At 38.7% G+C, this 23995-nt stretch overlaps 1 long non-coding RNA gene across 1 annotated transcript; it reads right to left on the reverse strand.

The window, feature by feature from the left end:
• Nucleotides 1-209: 209 nt before the first annotated feature.
• On the reverse strand, nucleotides 210-3608 carry LOC141363219 (uncharacterized). The gene is made up of 3 exons (XR_012368733.1): nucleotides 3419-3608; nucleotides 3149-3294; nucleotides 210-1506 (listed from the first exon to the last, which is right to left on the reverse strand). It is a non-coding gene; the product is annotated as an uncharacterized lncRNA (long non-coding RNA).
• Nucleotides 3609-23995: the final 20387 nt, after the last annotated feature.

Below are 23995 nucleotides of genomic sequence, written 5' to 3' on the forward strand. Positions count from 1 at the left end.
TTCTAAGGGCCCATGAAATTTTTGGGGCCTCACCCAAGGACTGTGCCGCACACACAATCCCCTTAAGCTGAGCCCTATTAGCTCCGCCCCGTCTTTACTCTGCGTTTTAGCACCTTCTTTAATCCACGGTCTTACAATGCAGAGTGAACTTCAGAAGAGAACAAGGTGTGTGTATTTAATGCTAATTTCTATGATATCTGCATACACTGAAAAAAAAATCCTTTCAATTTACGTAATTTTAATGTGTACATCGGTCCCACATGATCCGATTGTTTAAAACCAAAATAATTTTCCTCAATTAATTTTTATGTGTCAGACCAAAACATTTTAATTATTTTAAGTAGTCTAATAGAAATATGTTGACTCAAAGTGCTATTTCTCTTTACTATAACACATTTATTTTGTAATGTTTAAGTAATTTTATTATGTAAGGGGACTAGATTTTCATCTCTTATTCCAACATGCTTTTTTAATGCTTATATTATGGGATTATGTAACTCTAAAGCAATTTCATTATGTCTCTGGCACCAGAATAATCACCCATAATTATCCAAATGTTATTTATTTTTTTAAAATACAAAATACATTTGCATTGGCATAAAAAGCAAAGAGTTTTGAACAAATGTTTAGTGATATTGAGGCAAACCACTGCTTTCAGATCATCAATTCATTTAAATCACTTCACATTAATTCAATAACAGTCAATAACTATTACAACAATCAGCACATGCAGTACATACATAAAGGGGCAATTTCCCAAACAGGTTGTAGATTAAGCCATGACTAGGCCCTCATTATATTAGGATATTTTTAATAAAATAAAGTTTACAAACAAACCTACCTTACAAAAACAACACTGGAGTACATCTTTAGACAAAACAATGGCACTGATATATGGCATTGCAAAAGTCTGGGACTAGGAAAAGCCCCATCTGTGAAACTGACCCAAATGTTTAAAATAGTTACTATCACAGTAGATTTAGAAGTGCTAAAACACAAACACTGCATTACAAAGAGAAATGCAAAACAGTAAGTACTATTCTTTTTAAAATGGATTTACAAACTGGAAAATATCACTCCTTCAGAAAGTCAGAGCTACAGCATTTATAAACTGTTAATCAAAGATTCAACAAAAACAAAATACAACAACCATTTCCAAAATCGACTCTGAGCAGCAAACTGTTAATGTATTAATAAGAGAAAACGCTTAAAACAGATAAAAAAGTCAAAAATGAGCAGCACAGTCTTTCTGATCCTTTCACTGAAAGAAACTGTTCGTTAAAGTTACTCTCAATGCAGTTTGGATTTCCTCCAAAATAAAGCGGAGATCAGGATAGCTCAGGTTTAAGGCATACGTCAGCTCAAACACGATGTTGCAACACCTTCATGGCTTCCAGGACTATACAAAGATCCTCTTCTTCATCACAAGAAGCATGTTGTTTGAGAGCACAAATCCCAACATTGGTGTCTTCAAATGACCTCACTGATGCTGACTTCATCCATGCCCTGTACAAAACAAACAAATGTAGTTAAAGAAACAGAAAAAAAGGTTACTGTTACAATAAAAGTGTCATTGGAAATTAGTACAATGCAAACAAATATAAATGTCAGTATACAGACCCATGTGCATTGCCACAGCATGTTACAATTGGTTACAAATACATGGGTTACAAAGCAAGGCAGCTGCACTGTCCACTGCTCCGGGTGTGTGTGTTCACTAGGGATGCTCCGATCGATTGGCCGATAATGGCATTAAATGACTCGATCGGTGCTCGCTAAATCTGCCGATCTCATAAACCGATCTTTCTGTTTACTTTTGTCATCAAAAGGATCCTGAATGTGGCTGCAATTAAAGACATTTTTTTACGTAGCACGAGCATTTTTACAACCCTTTGCTCATGTGCGGCGTGCAGATTTGTATGTCTCTCTTTGCCTTTACAGAGATATGCGTATTTTCTATGAGGACGTGCTCCGGTCAACAGCGCAAGGCGTCTTCACATCCCCATCAAACAGCGTATACAACACATATCTATCACGGACAGTTGCATCCTCATGCCAAAAGTTTCTTATTTGCATGCGTCTTAAAGTTTTGAGCGTTTAAACTTTTATTTTCCTCACAGCTGCTTGTCTGCGTTCAGCCGCCGCCCACACACACACAGCAGCCTGTCATCAGTGCACGTGAAGAGAGCGATCTCTCTCTCACGTCTTAAAGCTGCAGTAACCTAATTCATCTCTCAATAAAATCACTCTCTGCTCTTGACTAAAGAATTTTTATACTTCATACGAATGCGTGTATATTTAATTAATACAGTAAAGACTGTGAAGTGTTTTATTTTCAGTACTATTAGGAGACATAAGCCTTTTTAAAGCCATATTAAATTTCTCTTTGCAGAATAAATATTTGTTGTGCTTATTTATTTGAGTCACTATTAAAACAATAATATACCTAATTACTGCAAGTAATATAACAAAGGCAACATCCGTGGTATTATTTTATCTAGAAAAAATGTAACAGTTACAGTCATCAAAGAGCTTACATATCAGCTTTAAAAAATTAGAATCGGTATCGGCCGATCACGAAGATTACAAATCGGTGATCGTATCGGCTGCAAAAATCCTGATCGGAGCATCCCTAGTGTTCACTACACTGGAATGAGTTTAATAAAGAGGCCACGTTTCGAGTGTGTGCTACCACACCTGATAATCAAATCAAAAGTGAATTCTCTCATTTTCTCACTCTCATGTTGTTACAGACCTGTATAAATGTCTTTGTTCTGATAAACATGAAGGAAGATATTTATTTTGAGAAATGTTTGCAACCAAACTGTTCATGAGCCCCATTCACTTCAATAGTATTATTTTTCCCCACTATGGAAGTGAATGGGGCTTATGATTGGTTTGGTTACAAACATTCCTCAAAATATCTTCCTTAGTGTTCATCAGAACAAAGACATTTATACAGGTTTGTAACAACATGATAGGGAGTAAGTGATGAGAATTTTTATTTTTGGGTGAACTACCCCTTTAAATCTTCCCAGGTGTTTTAATGACCCGTGTGCCAAAAGATGTTGTAACTAAAACATACTAAACGTTCTGTACTTCCAACAATGTTTACACATTTTTATGTCTATGAACCTATATTACTTACTTCTGTCATTTGATCATTAATTGTTTTAAGTCTTTTTGCTAGCTGTCATCCTTTCTGATAGAAGAGTTTCATCAGGTTTTTGGATTGGAGGTCCAGGTGACACAGGAACATTAGACAGTAGTGATTCTTTTAAATTCAGCATTTATCTGAAAACAAATTAACCAACCATTGTATATTTGAGTACTGCGAGTCAAAGAATAATACATGTATATTAGTTACAAAAATAAGATATAGCTCCTAACAGCAGCAAAAGTGAAAGAAATGACTTACCAATGCTGTGTAGCGCATGAAAGGATGATGGACCTATAAGAGGAAATATTCAGAGGTGAAATCAACACATAACCTCAAATGATGAAGGTCACACATACACAGAACAATAATAAAATAAGTATTATATCTGTCATAGGACGCAATGTTGGACAAAATGAGATCTAAAACACGGTTCTCTTCTGAAAACGTCAGCTCAAGGTGTGGTCACTTCAAAGCGATTTTTTTTCAGTTAATATACCAGACGTCACGCGAGACATTTAAGGCAAGGCAAGGCAAGGCAAGTTTATTTGTATAGCACATTTCATACACAGAGGTCATTCAAAGTGCTTTACATAGAAATGAGAAAACAATATATAAAAGAGAAAAAAGAAAATGTAAAAATAATAGATACACAATAAAATCACAATAAAAACACTTTAAAATGTTAAAAAGAATAAAACAGAAATAAAAGTGACTTGAGTTAAAAGTGCAGTCAGTGTGAAGCAGCACAGTGCTCATTCAGTAAATGCAGAGTTAAACAGATGTGTTTTTATTCTAGATTTAAAAGTGTTTACTGTTGAAGCACATCTGATCTCTTCTGGAAGCTGATTCCAGCTAGAGGTGGCATAATAACTAAATGCTGATGCACCTTGTTTTGAGTTAACCCTTGGTATTTCTAACTGACCTGATCCTAATGATCTGAGTAATCTTTTAGGTTTATATACAGTTAGCATATCTGTCATGTATTTGGGTCCTAAGCCATGAAGTGATTTATAAACGAGTAACAATACTTTAAAATCTATTCTAAATGTAATAGGTAGCCAGTGTAAGGACCTGAGGACTGGAGTAATGTGCTCAGATTTTTTGGTTCTGGTCAGAATTCTGGCAGCAGTGTTTTGTATGAGCTGCAGCTGTCTAATGGTCTTTTTGGGGATCCCCGTAAGAAGTCCATTGCAGTAATCCACCCTGCTGGTGATGAAAGCATGAACAAGTTTCTCTAAGTCCCGTCTTGATACAAAACAGCTAATTCTGGCAATATTTCTGAGATGGTAGTAAGCTGATTTGCTTATTGCTTTCACATGACTACTGAAATTAAGGTCAGACTCTAAAATAACACCAAGATTTATGACTTTATTTTGTGTCTTTAGACCCCTAGAGTCAAGGTATGTGTTAACTTTGAGAGTTTCATCTTTATTTCCAAATACAATGACTTCAGTTTTGTCTTTGTTTAACTGGAGGAAGTTTTGACGCATCCAACAGTTAATTTCATCAATGCATTTACATAGAGAGTCAATGGGGCTGTAGTCATTAGGTGACAGGGCTAAGTATATCTGGGTGTCATCTGCATAGCTGTGGTAAGCAATTTGGTTCTTTTTCATTATTTGACCAAGTGGGAGCATATACAAATTAAACAGAAGCGGTGCAAGAATTGAACCCTGTGGGACTCCACATGTCATGGATGTCCACTCAGATTTATGGTTACCTATGTTCACATAGTAACCTCTTCCTTGTAGGTATGTTTTAAACCATTTGAGGACCATCCCAGAGAGCCCTACCCAGTTTTCCAGTCTATGTAAGAGTATGGTGTGATCTACTGTGTCAAAGGCAGCACTAAGATCTAGTAGCACCAGCACTGATATTTTACCTGAATCAGAGTTTAAGCGAATATCATTTATTATCTTTATGAGCACTGTCTCTGTGCTGTGATGCTGACGGAAACCAGATTGAAAATTGTCCAGATAGCCATTTGAGTTTAAGAATTTGTTCAGCTGATTAAAAACCACCTTTTCAATGATCTTGCCTATAAACGGAAGATTTGAGATTGGTCTGTAGTTGCTAAGTATGGTTTTGTCTAGGTTACTCTTTTTTAGGAGAGGCTTAAAGGGGCATTTCACCCGTAGAAACATTAATCTTTATTGAAAGAGCATCATATTTGTAGTCAAAATGTAACATACATTTAGAATTTGGTGCCTATTTGACAAAGAAAAGGGATGTTTGTAGTCTCACTCCCTCAACAAAGATATTGCACTTCCTTCTTTCAATGATGCAATATGATGATTTTTACATCATTGAAAGAAGGAAGTGCAACACTGAAATCTGTATTTCTCCTGTCTCAGCGGCAACTGAGGAAATGATGCATGACCATTCAAAAACATGACTGGGGTTCTAACTATACAAAGCTTAATGCAAATGGGTGAAGTGTCCCTTTAACAACTGCTGTTTTTAATGACTCTGGAAAGGTGCCTGTGATCAGAGAGGTATTTACTATTTTTAAGAGGTCAGTTTCTAAGCAGTTAAGTACCTTTTTGAGAAAAGATGTGGGGAGCGTGTCAAGGCTGCTAGTTGATGCTTTAAGATGTTGTACTGTTTCTTCCAAGGTTTTTATATCAATTATGTCAAATTCTGAGAGAATGGCTAATTTCTGAGGTTGTTGCAATGATATCTGACTGATCACAGTACAATATGAGGCCGTATTGATCGCCATTCTGATATTACTGATCTTCTCAGAGAAAAAGGTTGCAAACTCATTGCATTTGTTGTCAGAGAGCATTTCACTAGGAACTTGATTTGGGGGGTTTGTTAGTCTCTCTACAGTAGCAAAAAGAGTGTGAGTGTTGTTTATGTTTTTGTTTATAATGTTTGAAAAGAAGGTCTGTCTAGCTGTGCCTAGTTCTACATTGAAAGCACGAAGACTGTCTTTATAGATGCTATAATGTACTTCAAGTTTTGTTTTCCGCCACATACGTTCAGCTTTTCTGCATGTTCTTTTCATGTGATGTACTGCTGTTGTGTTTCTCCAGGGTGCTTTACGTCTGCCAGTGATCACCTTGACCTTTACTGGAGCTATACCATCAATGGCATCTTTAACTTTTATGTTAAAGTTTTCAAGGAGAACATCAACAGAGTCTGCCGATATGTTTGGCAACATTGATATAGCATTCATAAATACCTCACTGGTGTTCTCATTTATGAACCTTTTTTTAACATAGACAGATCTAGCATCAGTGGCAGGACAGATCAATAAATCAAAGTAAACACAGAAATGGTCAGATAGGGCTTCATCCTTGATTACAGTGGATGAAATGTATAGACCCTTGCTAATGAGCAGATCAAGAGTGTGTCCCCGATTGTGTGTGGGACCTTGCACGTGCTGGGTCAGATCAAAGGTGTTTAAAACATTTAACAGTTCAATTGCAGCATTGTTTTCTGCATTGTCTATATGAATATTAAAATCTCCAGCAATAACAAAATAATCAAATTCAGAGGAAATTGTTGATAAAAGTTCTGTGAATTCATCAACAAATGCTGAGGTGTATTTGGGAGGTCTATAAATAATTGTAAACAGAATGCGTGGTGTACCTTTTAAAGCAATACACAAATATTCAAAAGACTGGTAATCACCAAGTAACACTTGCTTGCATTGAAAGGCATCTTTGAATAAAGCAGCTATTCCTCCACCTCTTCTAATAGCTCTACAGACATTTATAAAGGTAAAGTTGGGTGGGGCTGATTCATTGAGGACTGTAGCACTGCAGCTGTCATCTAACCAAGTTTCATTTAGAAACATAAAGTCCAGGTTGTTAGTGGTGATAAGATCATTAACTAAAAAGGATTTGTTCTTTAGTGAACGGATGTTCAGAAGTGCTAACTTAACAGTAACTGGTTTTGGCACTGTATCAATCTCAGAATGACGTATAATAGGCAGTAGATTAGATAGAATTGCTGTGCGGCTGGAGACGGCCTTCATCTTTCTATCATATGTCAGGACAGAGATAGGGAAAGCTAAAGGGACATCGGGCACCCGCTTGTTCTTAAAATATTTATGATTGTTACTGCTGACGTAGCGGGAACCCAACACACATCAGTTACCAGTGCTGTTTGCAGATGAGGGCTTGTGTGATCCCTGACGTTGAGGCAGAGGTCAGAGTGCTCTCTCAGATGGAGGGGGAGGGCAGGCTGGGCCCGAAGGCTTTGGTGGTTGAGGAGCCCGCCGTTTCTTGGTTGATATTTGGGGACTCGCAGCAATAGAGTGGGAGAGCTTTGTTCCAGCAGATACCAGTTTCTCCATTTTCTCTGAAAAGCCCAGAAGTGGTGATGTTGGAGAGAGGGAGAGAGAGTGTGACGACATCAGCTGTGATTCTGGTGTTCCTGAAGGTTGGGAGGGAGTGTTATCATTCCTCTGGTCATTATCAACAGTAACGTTTTTGGGTGTTGATTCACAATCCAGCTGTAGCAAGGTCTGTGGGCAGGGCTCAGCCTGAGCTGTGTCTGTGAACAGTAGTTGTGACTGCAGAGTTTTATCCTTGTCTTCTGAATGTCCATCCAGGTGCTGGTGTAAAATCCTGTGGTCATTTCCGCTGTTCAGTAGTGGACTGGCACACTCAAGCTGCTGGATGATGCATGGAGAAAAAGATATTGTCTTTAAGCAACCTAGCACCCAGTTTGTTTGGGTGGATACCATCTGTGTTAAAAAATTGCCTTTGGCTCCAGAAGATATTGAAATTGTCAATGTAATTCAGTCCTCTCATGGTGCAGGTTTTTTGCAGCCATGAATTTAAACTTAGTAGCCGAGAAAACATATTTCTTCCCCGGGCTGGGAGAGGTCCACTGATGAAAGATTTAACTTTCAGTCTTGCAAGTGTTTCAAAAAGTTCATTGAAATCCACCTTAAGGAGCTCAGACTGCTCTTTCCGAATATCATTCTTTCCCACATGTATGACAATCCGACTGACAGACTTATGTTTCATCAGAATGTTGCCAAGTTCCTTGTTAACATCAGAAACCGTTGCACGAGAAAAACAGTATGTACGGGTAGCCTTGCTTTCAAAGTTTCTGATGATATTGTCACCTACTATCAGCGTGCTTGGCTCGGCTGCTGTCTGAGCGGAGCGCCGCTGCCTGTATGATATTGAGCGTCTGTTAGCTCTGTAAGCTACTGACTGATGTGATCTGTGTCCATTAACATTTGGGGATTCTTCACCCAAACTCATTAGTGCTTCAAATCTATTTTCAAGCCGTACAGGGGGTGGTAGAATACCAATATTGGCTACTCGAGTTGTACCCATATCTGGGGTAGATGATGCTAATGCAGCAATTTTTGACACTCGTGACAGTCTAATGTCTTGAGCACTTTTGGGTCTCGCACCCTGTTTATGCCATCGGTTTGTGTCCTCAATTACTTTAGGTTTCTCTGAGCTCACTATGACCTGTTTATAAGCATTAGGTTCACAGGAATCACCAGCTTTATGTTGAGAAGGACCACGATGAAGCTCCACTGTATGTTCTGGCAGGGTCGGCAGCGCCACAAGTAACTTTGTTTCGAGAACCGCAATCTTTTGTAAAAGTCTGTGGCAGTTTGAGCAGCAGGTGGATTGAGATCCAAAAGAAGGCATTTTTTCTTCTTTTCTTCTGTTTGAGTGTGGGCAGCTGTGTTGTCCTGTTTTAGGATTGTCAGCTGCCGGCAATAGCAGACTGGTAGACTGCTATGATAGAAACCCCAAGTTGTTGAATATTCCAAATATCAATATAGTTCCAGGAATTTGTAGTTTTAGTTTGAGAGCCCAATTGTTTAGTTTGAGCACTGTGCTGAACGGCTGGTAGTTGAATCAAAAGATAAAAGCGAAAAAGCAAAAGCGCAAAGCACAGAGCGCAAGTAAAAGCGTCCGAACAGTAGCAAAGCAGGAAGTAAATTTAAAAAAGCTTTTTCTAATAGAATCAAGTGTTGCTCGTGGCGCAGCGAAGTCACGAATAACTGACGCGGGTCTGTTCATCTGATTAAGCAAACAGTTTGTTTCATACGCAATGTCATTATTAATTTAGTCAATTGATATCATCTGGTAAATTACTTACATGGATAACGTTACTCTGGACAGAATAACTTTTGGTTAGCATTTTATTTGTCCTGATACGTTTCCATAGAACAGCTGAGTAAAAAGTGCCTCAAAAGTCAACTCAAAGCTGACAGTTTTCAACTCGGATAAAACTACCAAAAAATAACGTTAAAAATAACGTTAACAGCTGACATTTTTAAAACGCTGTGTTTTTCTTTATGAGCTTGACTGACTGTTAACTTACTCCACCAACCTCCTCCAAACTAATATTTACTACAAGTCATTGCAATGGCTACATATTGTAAACAAAAATAGTCTATCTAGTGAAGATATATCACGTATGAAGCGAACATAAATAAATAATAGAACTTACTTTAATAACGTGCTGTCCGTCTGAGAGAGTTCTTCTGACTGACTGACTGCTGCTGAGTCTTCATTTTGGCGCCCAAAACAAACAATCTTTATTCTTCTTTTATGGCAATCGATATCCTTCTCATTGAGCTATACTGCCCCTGCTGCTCAGGAGGTGCCGTTTTGTGTGCAAACCCAATTTTATTGCTTTAAGTATTCAATTCAATCAATTTTAATCAATGTGAGAATAATGTGTTCATTTTACATTCAAACAAAACATTTTAATCCTAATCAATTAAATTATGTTTACACAAGGAATATAAATATTTTGTGTTGCATATACATGTTTATTTTATTTAAATTCAAAGACCCACTAAGTCCATTTTTTTCAGTGTATGTGCACTTCCTTACTATAAATGCAGTTTACACAATGTGACGCTGGAGCAATACAATGCAGTTTTCTTTCCACTGTAAAGTCTTCGCTCTGTTCACCTCAGTTTAAAAAAACACAAAGTGATTTACGTTCCCTGTTTTATGTTATGATTCTAACACGAAGTCAGCCCTTATAAGCTGTTTTAATTAACGTAGCCCGTATAACCTGATTAACATAAACTAGAAATGCGATCGGTTACACACTCCAATGTTTTGTAACACAATATGCCAAGGAAGGATTTTTAGGCAGTTGAGAATCGAGTTGATTGTGATAAAACAGAAATGCAACAAAGGCTAAACTAGTCCAGTTATGTATATTAAAGCTTCTCAACTTGCAACAGCTTTAAGAAATCAATCTGTCGTAATCTGCTATAGTTGTTGTAGTTTGTTAGAGAGATGGAGACGTTTATCTACAGTTGTCCTTCATTTCATTTTAGAGTCCTGTTGATTAATAAACAGTCTGAAGAATCATTTACGTTAAGAGTAAAGCTGTTTTCTCGAGTTCACGTTAATGATCTGTTTTGCTTTAGTGTAGCTGCTGGTGTGTGAAACCTGTTCTTCACCTTATAAATAATGCTAATAATTATAATACAAGCTTTGGTCAAGCATCTTTTTTGTCTTATTTGAGGCATAAGGTAACTGTATAGAAAAGATGCATTGTTGTTGTTCGCCATTTTTAAATGTTATAATGTTATTGATGTGTGTAACAGCTCAAGTATACAGTATGTCACTGAGACGGTCTCTGAAAATCAGACTAAAGCCTCAAATCTTTTTGTGAGATAAAAGCATCACAGTTTAATTTCAAGCATTAATTTCACTATGATTTCAATCGCTGACATGACATTACTCAGTCAACATTAAATATATCAAGTTCATATTTTCACAAAATGTTCTTTACATTATGTAGGATGATTTTATGTAGAAAACAGTAAATCACAAAGAAATACTTCAGCTGGGTTTTCACAGGCATGGACACAATTATCTTTAATCTATGTTTAATAATGTTGCTTTTTCTCTGATTATTTGATTAATTTACTGTATTTTTCAATTACATTTAAATTGTGCAATAAATTATCTTAGTTGCAGACATTGTAAGTATCTATAAATACTGTTAATTGTGGTCAAAACAATAGCAAAAGAAATAGTTCTGTATTATTAAATTGCAGACAAAGATTTTGAATAGCTACAGTAGGTTGGATTGTATGTTTGGTGCGAAATGGGTATGGTGGGGGCCCGACCTCATATTCGTTCAAAGGGCCCAAAATTGCTAGCGCACCCCTGCCACAAACAGCACAACATATCCTGGGCATATTGTAATCTTGTTGTGAACCTCCTGTGAGTGTTTTATTGATCTTCATCTGGTAGTTGTGTCTGCTGTGATCATAGACTAAAGCAGTCCGCCCCTGCCGTGTTCACATATGACTAAACAAACTGTACCAAGGAGAAAAAGCAGCAGGTTTGGAAACAAGTTCAGGTCTGAAAATACCCTAAGATGTCCTGAGACAAGTATTGTTCAAAATTCAAACACAACATTTATAAAAAGTTTTGGTCCACTTTAAATGTTGAATAGTTTATTTAATCTCAGTAATGTATTTGATAACTGAAGCTGATTTTATTCAACATTGATCACAACACTTTAACTCTTACTGAAAGTCACAAACATAAAACATTAAAATTGAATTATGAACAAAAGTAAAAAAACAAAAATCATTCAGAAATAAAAACATAAGAGAAAATTTAGTGATGTCTGATGAGAGAAATCTGATTTCATTACTGTATAAAAAATAAATCACACAGTTAATATAAACATAAACTGATGAAGTTAATTTCCTTGTAAATCTCACTGATGTGTTTCAGTAAAACACAAACACACATAAATGAAACTAAAATGAAAATTTTCATAAACGCTAAATGATGACAGAAGAGAAACAAAGTCAACTCACTGTAGATTTGATCTGTGTGTGAACAAACTGTGTGTCTCTGTTCTCTACAGGTTGACATTGTGTGGTTTCACAGATGAAGGTTGTGTTGCTCTCACTTCAGCTCTGAGATCAAACCCATCACACCTGAGAGATCTGGATCTGTCTGATAATAAACTAAGAGATTCAGGAGTGAAGCTGATCTCTGATGTACTGAAGAATCCTGACTGTAAACTTGAGAGACTGTGGTAAGATCATCTCCCTGATAGTCACACATGTACTGAGGTTTAGTTAAACATAAACTGTATGAAAAAAAAACACACTAAAATGTAAAGTATCTGGGCCCGGTTCCCCGATAATGTTCACTCTTAGCGCGCTAAGAAGACTCAAAAAGATATATCTTACCAAAGTTGTTTGTGTTACTAAGTGTGTTCCCTGAAGTGTCTCTTAGGAAGCTTCTTAACACGCTGCCTCTAAGTTCGGCGTAACAATATCGCTGTCCCAAGTGAAGGTGCTGAATTATTTGCAATCGATCGCTCAGGGATCGATTTTCCACTTCACGCAAAGGTTCATTACAATGTTTAGAAAGACAACACGTTATATACAAATGGAACATTACTCAAACTATTCCAGTAACATTTATTTTAACATGGTTTAAGTTATCTGTAAAATAGACTTAAGTTATCAAATTGTCAGTAATATAGACGAAGCGGGTATCCCTCTCTAATCATCCACCCTCCTTATCCCGTTGTGCCACTTGTGCCGCTTCTTGACATGAGTTTAACGACTTTTAAAAATGATGATATACACTTTTAAACTAATGGTAAGGTACTTAACAATCAGAATTGATTGGCAAGCAGCTGCAGTTCTGTTTAATGCGGTATTGCTTACCATTAATGTTTTCAATAAAAAGCAACCTAGTTAGATAGAGAATATGGTCTGAGAAGATCCAGCAGCTACATAATGAGTTGTCTTGGGAGGCGAATTTTTCTTTTAATTTAGCCACGTCAGGCAAAATGTCAAAAGGTTTAAGGGTTGAAAAAAAAATTGTTTCGGGGTTACCGGTGTTGTGTGGAAGTCTGTTCCCTATGTTTCCCTTTAGTGTAGTGTTTTTATAGCATTTTTATCACATTATACGTTTATTCTTTATATACATTGAAAGTTTTAATGGCTACTGAGATGTATATGTGTGCATTTATGTAATGTATCTTGACTGTTTTTGATTGTAAGTCAATTATTTTTACAGAATGAATCATATAATATGTACAGTTGTGTTCAAAATTATTCAACCCCCAATGCTGTTAAGGGTTTTAGGGAATTTAGTGTACATTTGTAATTGTATTCAGAATGAAATCCTACAATGACTTCTTAAAGAACCATATGCAACTAAAATGACATCAATTGGTTTTGTAATATAGTAGTAAATGTTTCTTTTGTGAATTCTTCATTGACACAATTATTCAACCCCTTAAAGAACTACCACTCTGAAGAACAGAGGTTCATTGAAGTGTTTTCAATCAGGTATTGAAAACACCTATGGATGTCAGGGAACAGCAATAAAGCCTAATAAGCACCTATTAGGCAGCTTTAAAATGACTGTGATACTCAACTCCTTCTAAACATTTACTGGTGTGGTTACAAACATGGTGAAGTCAAAAGAATGGTCCAGGAAGACAAGAGAAGAGGTGATTAATCTTCACAGGACGGGCAATGGCTATAAGAAGATTGCAAAGATGTTAAACATACCAAGAGACACCATAGGAAGCATCATTCGCAAATTCAAGGCAAAGGGCACTGTTGAAACGCTCCCTGGTCGTGGCAGAAAAAAGATGCTAACTGCGACTGTTGTGCGGTATCTGAAGCGTAGAGTGGAAAAAAGTCCCCGTGTGACTGCTGAGGAACTGAGAAAAGATTTGTCAGATGTGGGTACTGAAGTTTCTGCTCAGACAATACGGCGCACCCTGCGTACTGAAGGCCTCCATGCCAGAACTCCCAGGCGCACCCCCTTGCTGTCTCCAAAGAATAAGAAGAGTCGACTGCAGTATGCCAAAAGTCATGTGGACAAACCACAGAAGTTTTGGGATAGTGTTCTGTGGAAAATTACAACTGTTTGGGCCCATGGATCAACGCTATGTTTGGAGGAGGAAAAACAAGGCCTATGAAGAAAAGAACACTTTGCCTACTGTGAAGCATGGTGGGGGGTCAATCATGCTTTGGGGCTGTTTTGCTTCTGCAGGTACAGGGAAACTTCAGCGTGTGCAAGGTACCATGAATTCTCTTCAGTACCAGGAGATATTGGATGACAATGTGTTGCAGTCCGTCACAAACCTGAGGCTTGGGAGACGTTGGACCTTTCAACAGGACAATGATCCCAAGCATACCTCCAAATCCACTAGAGCATGGTTGCAGAAAAAAGGCTGGAACATTTTGAAGTGGCCATCGCAGTCACCAGACTTAAATCCGATTGAGAACCTCTGGTGGGACTTAAAGAAAGCAGTTGCAGTGCGCAAACCTAAGAATGTGACTGAACTGGAGGCTTTTGCCCATGATGAATGGGCGAAGATACCCGTAGATCGCTGCAAGACACTTGTGTCAAGCTATGCTTCACGTTTAAAAGCTGTTTTAACTGTAAAAGGATGTTGTACTAAGTACTAAGATTGAATGTCACTTGGGGGTTGAATAAAACTCGCATCCTAGCGAAACACAAACATTTTTTTCTAAGCTATCAGACTGCATCAGCGATATAAGTGACTGGATGTCACATAACTTTCTTATGCTAAACTCCAATAAGACAGAGATACTTGTTATCGAACCGAATCGCTACAAATATAATATGACAGATTACAAGTTGCCCATAAATGGCTGCACTGTGGTGCCAACCTCCATGGTTAAGAATTTAGGTGTGATGTTCGACAGCAGTTTATCCTTCGACAGCCATATCTCCAATGTCTGCCGCACAGCATTCTTCCACCTTAGAAATATCTCAAAAATACGCCATATGTTGTCTGCATCAGATGCAGAGAAGCTTATCCACGCTTTTATGACCTCTAGAATAGACTATTGTAACTCGTTACTCGGAGGATGCCATGCAAAACAGGTCAACAAGCTTCAGCTAGTTCAAAACGCTTCTGCAAGAGTTCTTACTCGAACTAAGAAGTATGACCGCATAAGCCCAATTCTGGCATCTTTACACTGGCTACCAGTTAAATATCGTATACAATTTAAAATATTACTAATCACCTACAAAGCCTTAAATGGCCTAGCACCCTCATATCTTAGAGAATTATTATCAGAATACAATCCATCACGTGCATTGCGGTCACAAAATTCTGGCCTCTTAATTATCCCTAAAATATCAAAAGTGTCTAAAGGTGGCAGATCCTTTTCCTACTTAGCCCCTAAGCTATGGAATGATTTACCAACCGACGTCCGAAAATCAGAGACAGTAGATAACTTTAAATCTAGACTTAAAACTTTTCTCTTTAACAAGGCTTTCAAATAGTTGTTTTAACAATGGTACTTATCTCCGAATAGCTAGCTTGTACAACCTAATAAATAAATAAATTAATGAATAAATTAAAACCTTTTTTTTCCGTCAACACTTCAAAGCATGGTAAATCTCATTAATACTCTTTAGTAATATGCTGAAACTTTGAATTGGTTTTCGATTGAGTCTTAACTGCCAAATATGGCCGGCTTGCAATTTTGGCCTTTTCCCATGACCTTAAAATAGTATGTCATACAGAACCGTTTGCCACTGTACGTTAGTATTAACGACGGCAGTGGGGCCTCTGGCCTTAGTCAAACGAGTTCTGTTTCCGTTTCTAAAATCATTAACTATATGTAATACACTTAACCAGCAATAGTTAGCCTGTCCGGAACCGAGCTGACTAAAACCACATTACTGTGTGACACTTGTTTTCTATGTGAACGGCCCCTACGCTAATAAGATTTTGTGTCTCTCTCCCTGTCTCGTGCTTGATCCCGAGGACGAGACAAACAGATCCAGTTCCGGTACATGTGAAAGTCGGCACACAACTGATCTACTAGCTGTTCTTCAACGTGATGTCCAGCTGATGCCTGACCAAAGACCACCGGCAGAACCCGCTTAATCTCCGCTTAATCTCCGCTTAATCTCCGCTTAATCTCCTTCCGTTTCAATGTGTAGATATATATATATACCTCCCAAGGGTTTTTTCCTCCTATGACTTTTTTTACTTCCCCGGCTAAAATTCCGGGTTTTTTTTCTCCTAGGGGGTTTTTCAACCCGGGGAGGCAGCCTTTTTGGGCTTAACTTCTATACATAAAATCAATATCAAACCGGCCAAAACAATCAATTTTTAGTTGGGGTTGAATAATTTTGAACACAACTGTATAATATATATTTATTATGTATGGAAACATAACAGTTTTAAAACAAACAGTAGAGAAAAAAGAGCTATATGTTAAAAGGCATAAAACTGTTAAATATGAAATATTAAAAAAATTGTATAAGGCAAGGCAAGGCAAGTTTATTTGTATAGCACATTTCATACACAGAGGTCATTCAAAGTGCTTTACATAGAAATGAGAAAACAATATATAAAAGAGAAAAAAGAAAATGTAAGAATAATAGATACACAATAAAATCACAATAAAAACAAAGATACATGAGAATTTAGAATAACAATTAAAGAAAGTAAATGTGATTTTAATAAAACACTTTAAAATGTTAAAAAAGAATAAAACAGAAGTAAAAGTGACTTGAGTTAAAAGTGCAGTCAGTGTGAAGCAGCACAGTGCACATTCAGTAAATGCAAAGTTAAACAGATGTGTTTTTAATCTAGATTTAAAAGTGTTTACTGTTGAAGCACATCTGATCTCTTCTGGAAGCTGATTCCAGCTAGAGGTGGCATAATAACTAAATGCTGACGCACCTTGTTTTGAGTGAACCCTTGGTATTTCTAACTGACCGGATCCTAATGATCTGAGTAATCTTTTAGGTTTATATTCAGTTAGCATATCTGTCATGTATTTGGGTCCTAAGCCATGAAGTGATTTATAAACAAGTAACAATACTTTAAAATCTATTCTAAATGTAACAGGAAGCCAGCGTAAGGACCTGAGGACTGGAGTAATGTGCTCAGATTTTTTGGTTCTGGTCAGAATTCTGGCAGCAGTGTTTTGTATGAGCTGCAGCTGTCTAATGGTCTTTTTGGGGATCCCCGTAAGAAGTCCATTGCAGTAATCCACCCTGCTGGTGATGAAAGCATGAACAAGTTTCTCTAAGTCCTGTCTTGAGACAAAACATCTAATTCGGGCAATATTTCTCAGATGGTAGTAAGCTGATTTGCTTATTGCTTTCACATGACTACTGAAATTAAGGTCAGACTCTAAAATTACACCAAGATTTCTGACTTTATTTTGTGTCTTTAGACCCCTAGAGTCAAGGTATGTGTTAACTTTGAGAGTTTCATCTTTATTTCCAAATACAATGACTTCAGTTTTGTCTTTGTTTAACTGGAGGAAGTTTTGACGCATCCAACAGTTAATTTCATCAATGCATTTACATAGAGAGTCAATGGGGCTGTAGTCATTAGGTGACAGGGCTAAGTATATCTGGGTGTCATCTGCATAGCTGTGGTAAGCAATTTGGTTCTTTTTCATTATTTGACCAAGTGGGAGCATATACAAATTAAACAGAAGCGGTGCAAGAATTGAACCCTGTGGGACTCCACATGTCATGGATGTCCACTCAGATTTATGGTTACCTATGTTCACATAGTAACCTCTTCCTTGTAGGTATGTTTTAAACCATTTGAGGACCATCCCAGAGAGCCCTACCCAGTTTTCCAGTCTGTGTAAGAGTATGGTGTGATCTACTGTGTCAAAGGCAGCACTAAGATCTAGAAGCACAAGCACTGATATTTTACCTGAATCAGAGTTTAAGCGAATATCATTTATTATCTTTATGAGCACTGTCTCTGTGCTGTGATGCTGACGGAAACCAGATTGAAAATTGTCCAGATAGCCATTTGAGTTTAAGAATTTGTTCAGCTGATTAAAAACCACCTTTTCAATGATCTTGCCTATAAACGGAAGATTTGAGATTGGTCTGTAGTTGCTAAGTATGGTTTTGTCTAGGTTACTCTTTTTTAGGAGAGGCTTAACAACTGCTGTTTTTAATGACTCTGGAAAAATGCCTGTGATCAGAGAGGTATTTACTATTTTTAAGAGGTCAGTTTCTAAGCAGTTAAGTACCTTTTTGAGAAAAGATGTGGGGAGCGTGTCAAGGCTGCTAGTTGATGCTTTAAGATGTTGTACTGTTTCTTCCAAGGTTTTTATATCAATTATGTCAAATTCTGAGAGAATGGCTAATTTCTGAGGTTGTTGCAATGATATCTGACTGATCACAGTACAATATGAGGCCGTATTGATCGTCATTCTGATATTACTGATCTTCTCAGAGAAAAAGGTTGCAAACTCATTGCATTTGTTGTCAGAGAGCATTTCACTAGGAACTTGATTTGGGGGGTTTGTTAGTCTCTCTACAGTAGCAAAAAGAGTGTGAGTGTTGTTTATGTTTTTGTTTATAATGTTTGAAAAGAAGGTCTGTCTAGCTGTGCCTAGTTCTACATTGAAAGCACGAAGACTGTCTTTATAGATGCTATAATGTACTTCAAGTTTTGTTTTCCGCCACATACGTTCAGCTTTTCTGCATGTTCTTTTCATGTGCTGTACTGCTGTTGTGTTTCTCCAGGGTGCTTTATGTCTGCCAGTGATCACCTTGACCTTTACTGGAGCTATACCATCAATAGCATCTTTAACTTTTATGTTAAAGTTTTCAAGGAGAACATCAACAGAGTCTGCCGATATGTTTGGCAACATTGATATAGCATTCATAAATACCTCACTGGTGTTCTCATTTATGAACCTTTTTTTAACATAGACAGATCTAGCATCAGTGGCAGGACAGATCAATAAATCAAAGTAAACACAGAAATGGTCAGATAGGGCTTCATCCTTGATTACAGTGGATGAAATGTTTAGACCCTTGCTAATGAGCAGATCAAGAGTGTGTCCCCGATTGTGTGTAGGACCTTGCACGTGCTGGGTCAGATCAAAGGTGTTTAAAACATTTAGCAGTTCAATTGCAGCATTGTTTTCTGCATTGTCTATATGAATATTAAAATCTCCAGCAATAACAAAATAATCAAATTCAGAGGAAATTGTTGATAAAAGTTCTGTGAATTCATCAACAAATGCTGAGGTGTATTTGGGAGGTCTATAAATAATTGTAAACAGAATGCGTGGTGTACCTTTTAAAGCAATACACAAATATTCAAAAGACTGGTAATCACCAAGTAACACTTGCTTGCATTGAAAGGCATCTTTGAATAAAGCAGCTATTCCTCCACCTCTTCTAATAGCTCTACAGACATTTATAAAGGTAAAGTTGGGTGGGGCTGATTCATTGAGGACTGTAGCACTGCAGCTGTCATCTAACCAAGTTTCATTTAGAAACATAAAGTCCAGGTTGTTAGTGGTGATAAGATCATTAACTAAAAAGGATTTGTTCTTTAGTGAACGGATGTTCAGAAGTGCTAACTTAACAGTTACTGGTTTTGGCACTGTATCAATCTCAGAATGACGTATAATAGGCAGTAGATTAGATAGAATTGCTGTGCGGCTGGAGACGGCCTTCATCTTTCTATCACATGTCAGGACAGAGATAGGGAAAGCTAAAGGGACATCGGGCACCCGCTTGTTCTTAAAATATTTATGATTGTTACTGCTGACATAGCGGGAACCCAACACACATCAGTTACCAGTGCTGTTTGCAGATGAGGGCTGGTGTGGTCCCTGACGTTGAGGCAGAGGTCAGAGTGCTCTCTCAGATGGAGGGGGAGGGCAGGCTGGGCCCGAAGGCTTTGGTGGTTGAGGAGCCCGCCGTTTCTTGGTTGATATTTGGGGACTCGCAGCAATAGAGTGGGAGAGCTTTGTTCCAGCAGATACCAGTTTCTCCATTTTCTCTGAAAAGCCTAGAAGTGGTGATGTTGGAGAGAGGGAGAGAGAGTGTGACGACATCAGCTGTGATTCTGGTGTTCCTGAAGGCTGGGAGGGAGTGTTATCATTCCTCTGGTCATTATCAACAGAAACGTCCTTGGGTGTTGATTCACAATCCAGCTGTAGCGAGGTCTGTGGGCAGGGCTCAGCCTGAGCTGTGTCTGTGAACAGTAGTTGTGAGTGCAGAGTTTTATCCTTGTCATCTGAATGTCCATCCAGGTGCTGGTGTAAAATCCTGTGGTCATTTCCGCTGTTCAGTAGTGGACTGGCACACTCAAGCTGCTGGATGATGCATGGAGAAAAAGATATTGTCTTTAAGCAACCTAGCACCTAGTTTGTTTGGGTGGATACCATCTGTGTTAAAAAGTTGCCTTTGGCTCCAGAAGATATTGAAATTGTCAATGTAATTCAGTCCTCTCATGGTGCAGGTTTTTTGCAGCCATGAATTTAAACTTAGTAGCCGAGAAAACATATTTGTTCCCCGGGCTGGGAGAGGTCCACTGATGAAAGATTTAACTTTCAGTCTTGCAAGTGTTTCAAAAAGTTCATTGAAATCCACCTTAAGGAGCTCAGACTGCTCTTTCCGAATATCATTCTTTCCCACATGTATGACAATCCGACTGACAGACTTATGTTTTTATCAGAATGTTGCCAAGTTCCTTGTTAACATCAGAAACCGTTGCACGAGGAAAACAGTATGTACGGGTAGCCTTGCTTTCAAAGTTTCTGATAATATTGTCACCCACTATCAGCGTGCTTGGCTCGGCTGCTTTCTGAGCGGAGCGCCGCTGCCTGTATGATATTGAGCGTCTGTTAGCTCTGTAAGCTACTGACTGATGTGATCTGTGTCCATTAACATTTGGGGATTCTTCACCCAAACTCATTAGTGCTTCAAATCTAATTTCAAGCCGTACAGGGGGTGGTAGAATACCAATATTGGCTACTCGAGTTGTAATAGAATACATGATATTATTGCTTTGTAGTATAACCAATTGAAATCTTGAATCTTTCTAAATAAATTATAAATGTAACGTGATGAAAACGCTATAAACATACAGGGAACAGACTTCAATGAGGAACAAACACCGGCGCCGTCTTTGATTCATTAGTTCTGATACCAAATAAAGTCAACTGCAGAAATAGTCCTGTATCCATTGCAAACATATTTTATTAAGTCTTAAAATGTCCATAACATAAAATCATTGTAAACATACCATAGTTTGACTTGTACTGCACTGTGCTGATTTATAAAGACTGCTGCACATTGGCGGCAATAGCGTTTTGTGCTCAAACAACGCTAAGAGAGAGCTTACGAATGGTCCAGACCAACTTTATGAAAGTGTGACTTACAGAAGATATACTTAGTGTACGAACGTTTTGGGAATCGTGCCATAGAGTTAAGAGAGAGGTTAAGAAATAGCTTAAGAACTACTTAGTGATAAGAACGTTTTGGGGAACTGGGCCCTGATCAGTAAGCAGATACATCAGCAGTCTCATGAATAATTATGATGTTGTGTTGTTAGATTTCCCCTACACACCTGACTGACTTAAGTTACATAACCGTGTAGACAACACACACAAGACATTTATCCTCACCGGGTGTCCACAGAAGACAAACACCAAAGAGTCACACAACATTTTGTCCATTATATGAAAAATGAAAACTGTATGTGATGTACTTTAATAACGAGGCATGGCACGCGTTTCTTAACTTTATAAGAGGTCTCAGCATAACACACAACTCACACATGAGGGTATACAGGCTCAACTGTTTTACAAGACATGCGCAGAAGGGCACACCCACTAAACTAACGGCAAGCCGTTAGGGACAGCTGTAATGCACATATTTAACAGTATTAAATACACCACATTACCCCCCCTGTAAAATTAAAGGTAATCTCCACAGAGCACAAACATATAACACCAACTTAAACTATACTGCTTAGTGTAGTGAACCGAATAGAGATTTCACCCCGGTTAATGAAACAAAAACATGTTTAACCATACAATAACTCAACCCTCTTAAATAATTGAACAAGCCCCAGTATCTACTATATTCAATCTCTATAACGTGACGGTCGTTTAGTCACGCGCTCTGAGCGCCTCAAAGTCACTGTCTCTGGATCAGGCAACCCCGCCTGGTCCAGCGTTAAAGGTGGTGGTGCAGGTGCTGCGGAAACTGACACAGCAAGGTCAGTCTCCTGCTCATTTGACTGAGTTGCTTCCTTAGACTCTGAATTCGAAACGCCCTGAGGGTATCGAGGTCGCAACTGATCTCCGTGACGTCTGTACACTTGGTCAGTTAACTCTCCCTGCACCCGGTACGACACCGGACCTGTCTGTTGTGTAACTACTCCAGGGATCCATTTGGGTTTATCTCCTGCAGTATTGCGTAGATACACAGGATCATCCACATCAAACTGTCTCTCAGCAGCCCGATGGTCATGTTCCTCCTTCTGCTGATACTGCCTCCTCCTCACCTTCATGGCGATGTTTGGCTTTAGGAAGTCCAATCTCGAACGCACATGTCTCTTCAAATGCAAATCGGCAGGTGACTCACCTGTAGCACTATTGGGGGTTGTGCGATATCGCAGTAAGAAATGTGAGATTTTGTCCTCAACACTCAAATCCTCTCCATTCAGCTTCCTCATGCCTGCCTTGAATGTGGCAACATACCTCTCAGCGAGGCCATTAGTAGCTGGATGCCTCGGTGCACCAGTAGTATGAAGGATCCCGTTCCTTTTCATGAACAGCTGAAACTCATCTGATGTGAAAGTCGTGGCGTTGTCTGTGACAACCTGCTCTGGCAATCCATATGATGCAAAAAGTCTCCGAAGTCTCGAAATGGTTGCGGAGGATGTTATTTATGCCATTTTGAAAACTTCCAGCCACTTAGAATATGCATCGACAACTATCATAAACATGTGACCCATGAACGGCCCAGCAAAGTCAATGTGGAGCCTTTTCCAAACATCTCCTGGAAATTCCCAGGGGTGCAGAGGGACTAGACGTGGCATACGCTGCTCCAACTGGCACCTATCACACTGTTTACAGGTTTTTTCAACGTCCATGTCTACATGTGGCCACCAGACATATTGCCTTGCAATGGTTTTCATCTTCACAATGCCAGGGTGTCCGCAGTGGATCTCATTTAGCACTGCTGCTCTCAGCTTTGTCGGCACCACTACTCTTGTTCCCCATAGAACACAACCTTGCTCAACAGATAGTTCTTCTTTTTTTTTGTAGTACACTTTCAGTTCTTCTGATATGTCTTTCGGCCACCCTTCCATGATGTATCTGTGCAGCCTAGACAGCTCCGCATCCTTACGTGTTGCCTTCGAAATCTGTTTTGCACTCAGTGGTGCATCTTCCAGGTGTTCACAGATTAGTGCATGTAGGTATGCCGTCATAGTCTCTGTTCCTGCATCTGTAGTTTCTGGCAGGGGGACACGAGACAGACCATCTGCATTTCCGTGTTCTTCTGACTGGCGATAGATTATGTGGTAGTCATAGGCCGACAGTATAATAGCCCATCTCTGTATACGCGCTGCTGCCATTGTTGGAAGTCCTTTATGTTCTCCAAACAGCGTGAGCAGGGGTTTATGGTCTGTGATTAAATTGAATTTCCGCCCCCACAAATATTGGTGGAACTTCTTCACTCCATACACCAGACTCAACGCCTCCTTTTCAATTTGCGAATAGTTCTTTTCCGCAGGCGAGAGCGTACGAGAAGCATAGGCTATTGGATGTTCTTGTCCATCAGGTGTTGTGTGCTGAATAACGGCTCCAATGCCGTATGCTGAAGCGTCACATGCGAGAGAAAGCGGCAGGTTTGGATCATAGTGAACTAACACCCTGTCACTGGCCAACATTTCTTTGCACCTATCGAAAGCGTACTGTTCCACTTTACTCCACCCCCATTTTGTTTGCTCTTTCAGCAATCTGTAAAGCGGGGCCAACACTGTACTCTGCTGCGGTAAAAAACGACCATAATAGTTGACCAACCCCAGGAAAGCTCT

Source organism: Misgurnus anguillicaudatus, unplaced genomic scaffold, assembly GCF_027580225.2.
Source record: "Misgurnus anguillicaudatus unplaced genomic scaffold, ASM2758022v2 HiC_scaffold_33, whole genome shotgun sequence".
Classification (NCBI taxonomy): Eukaryota; Metazoa; Chordata; class Actinopteri; order Cypriniformes; family Cobitidae; genus Misgurnus; species Misgurnus anguillicaudatus.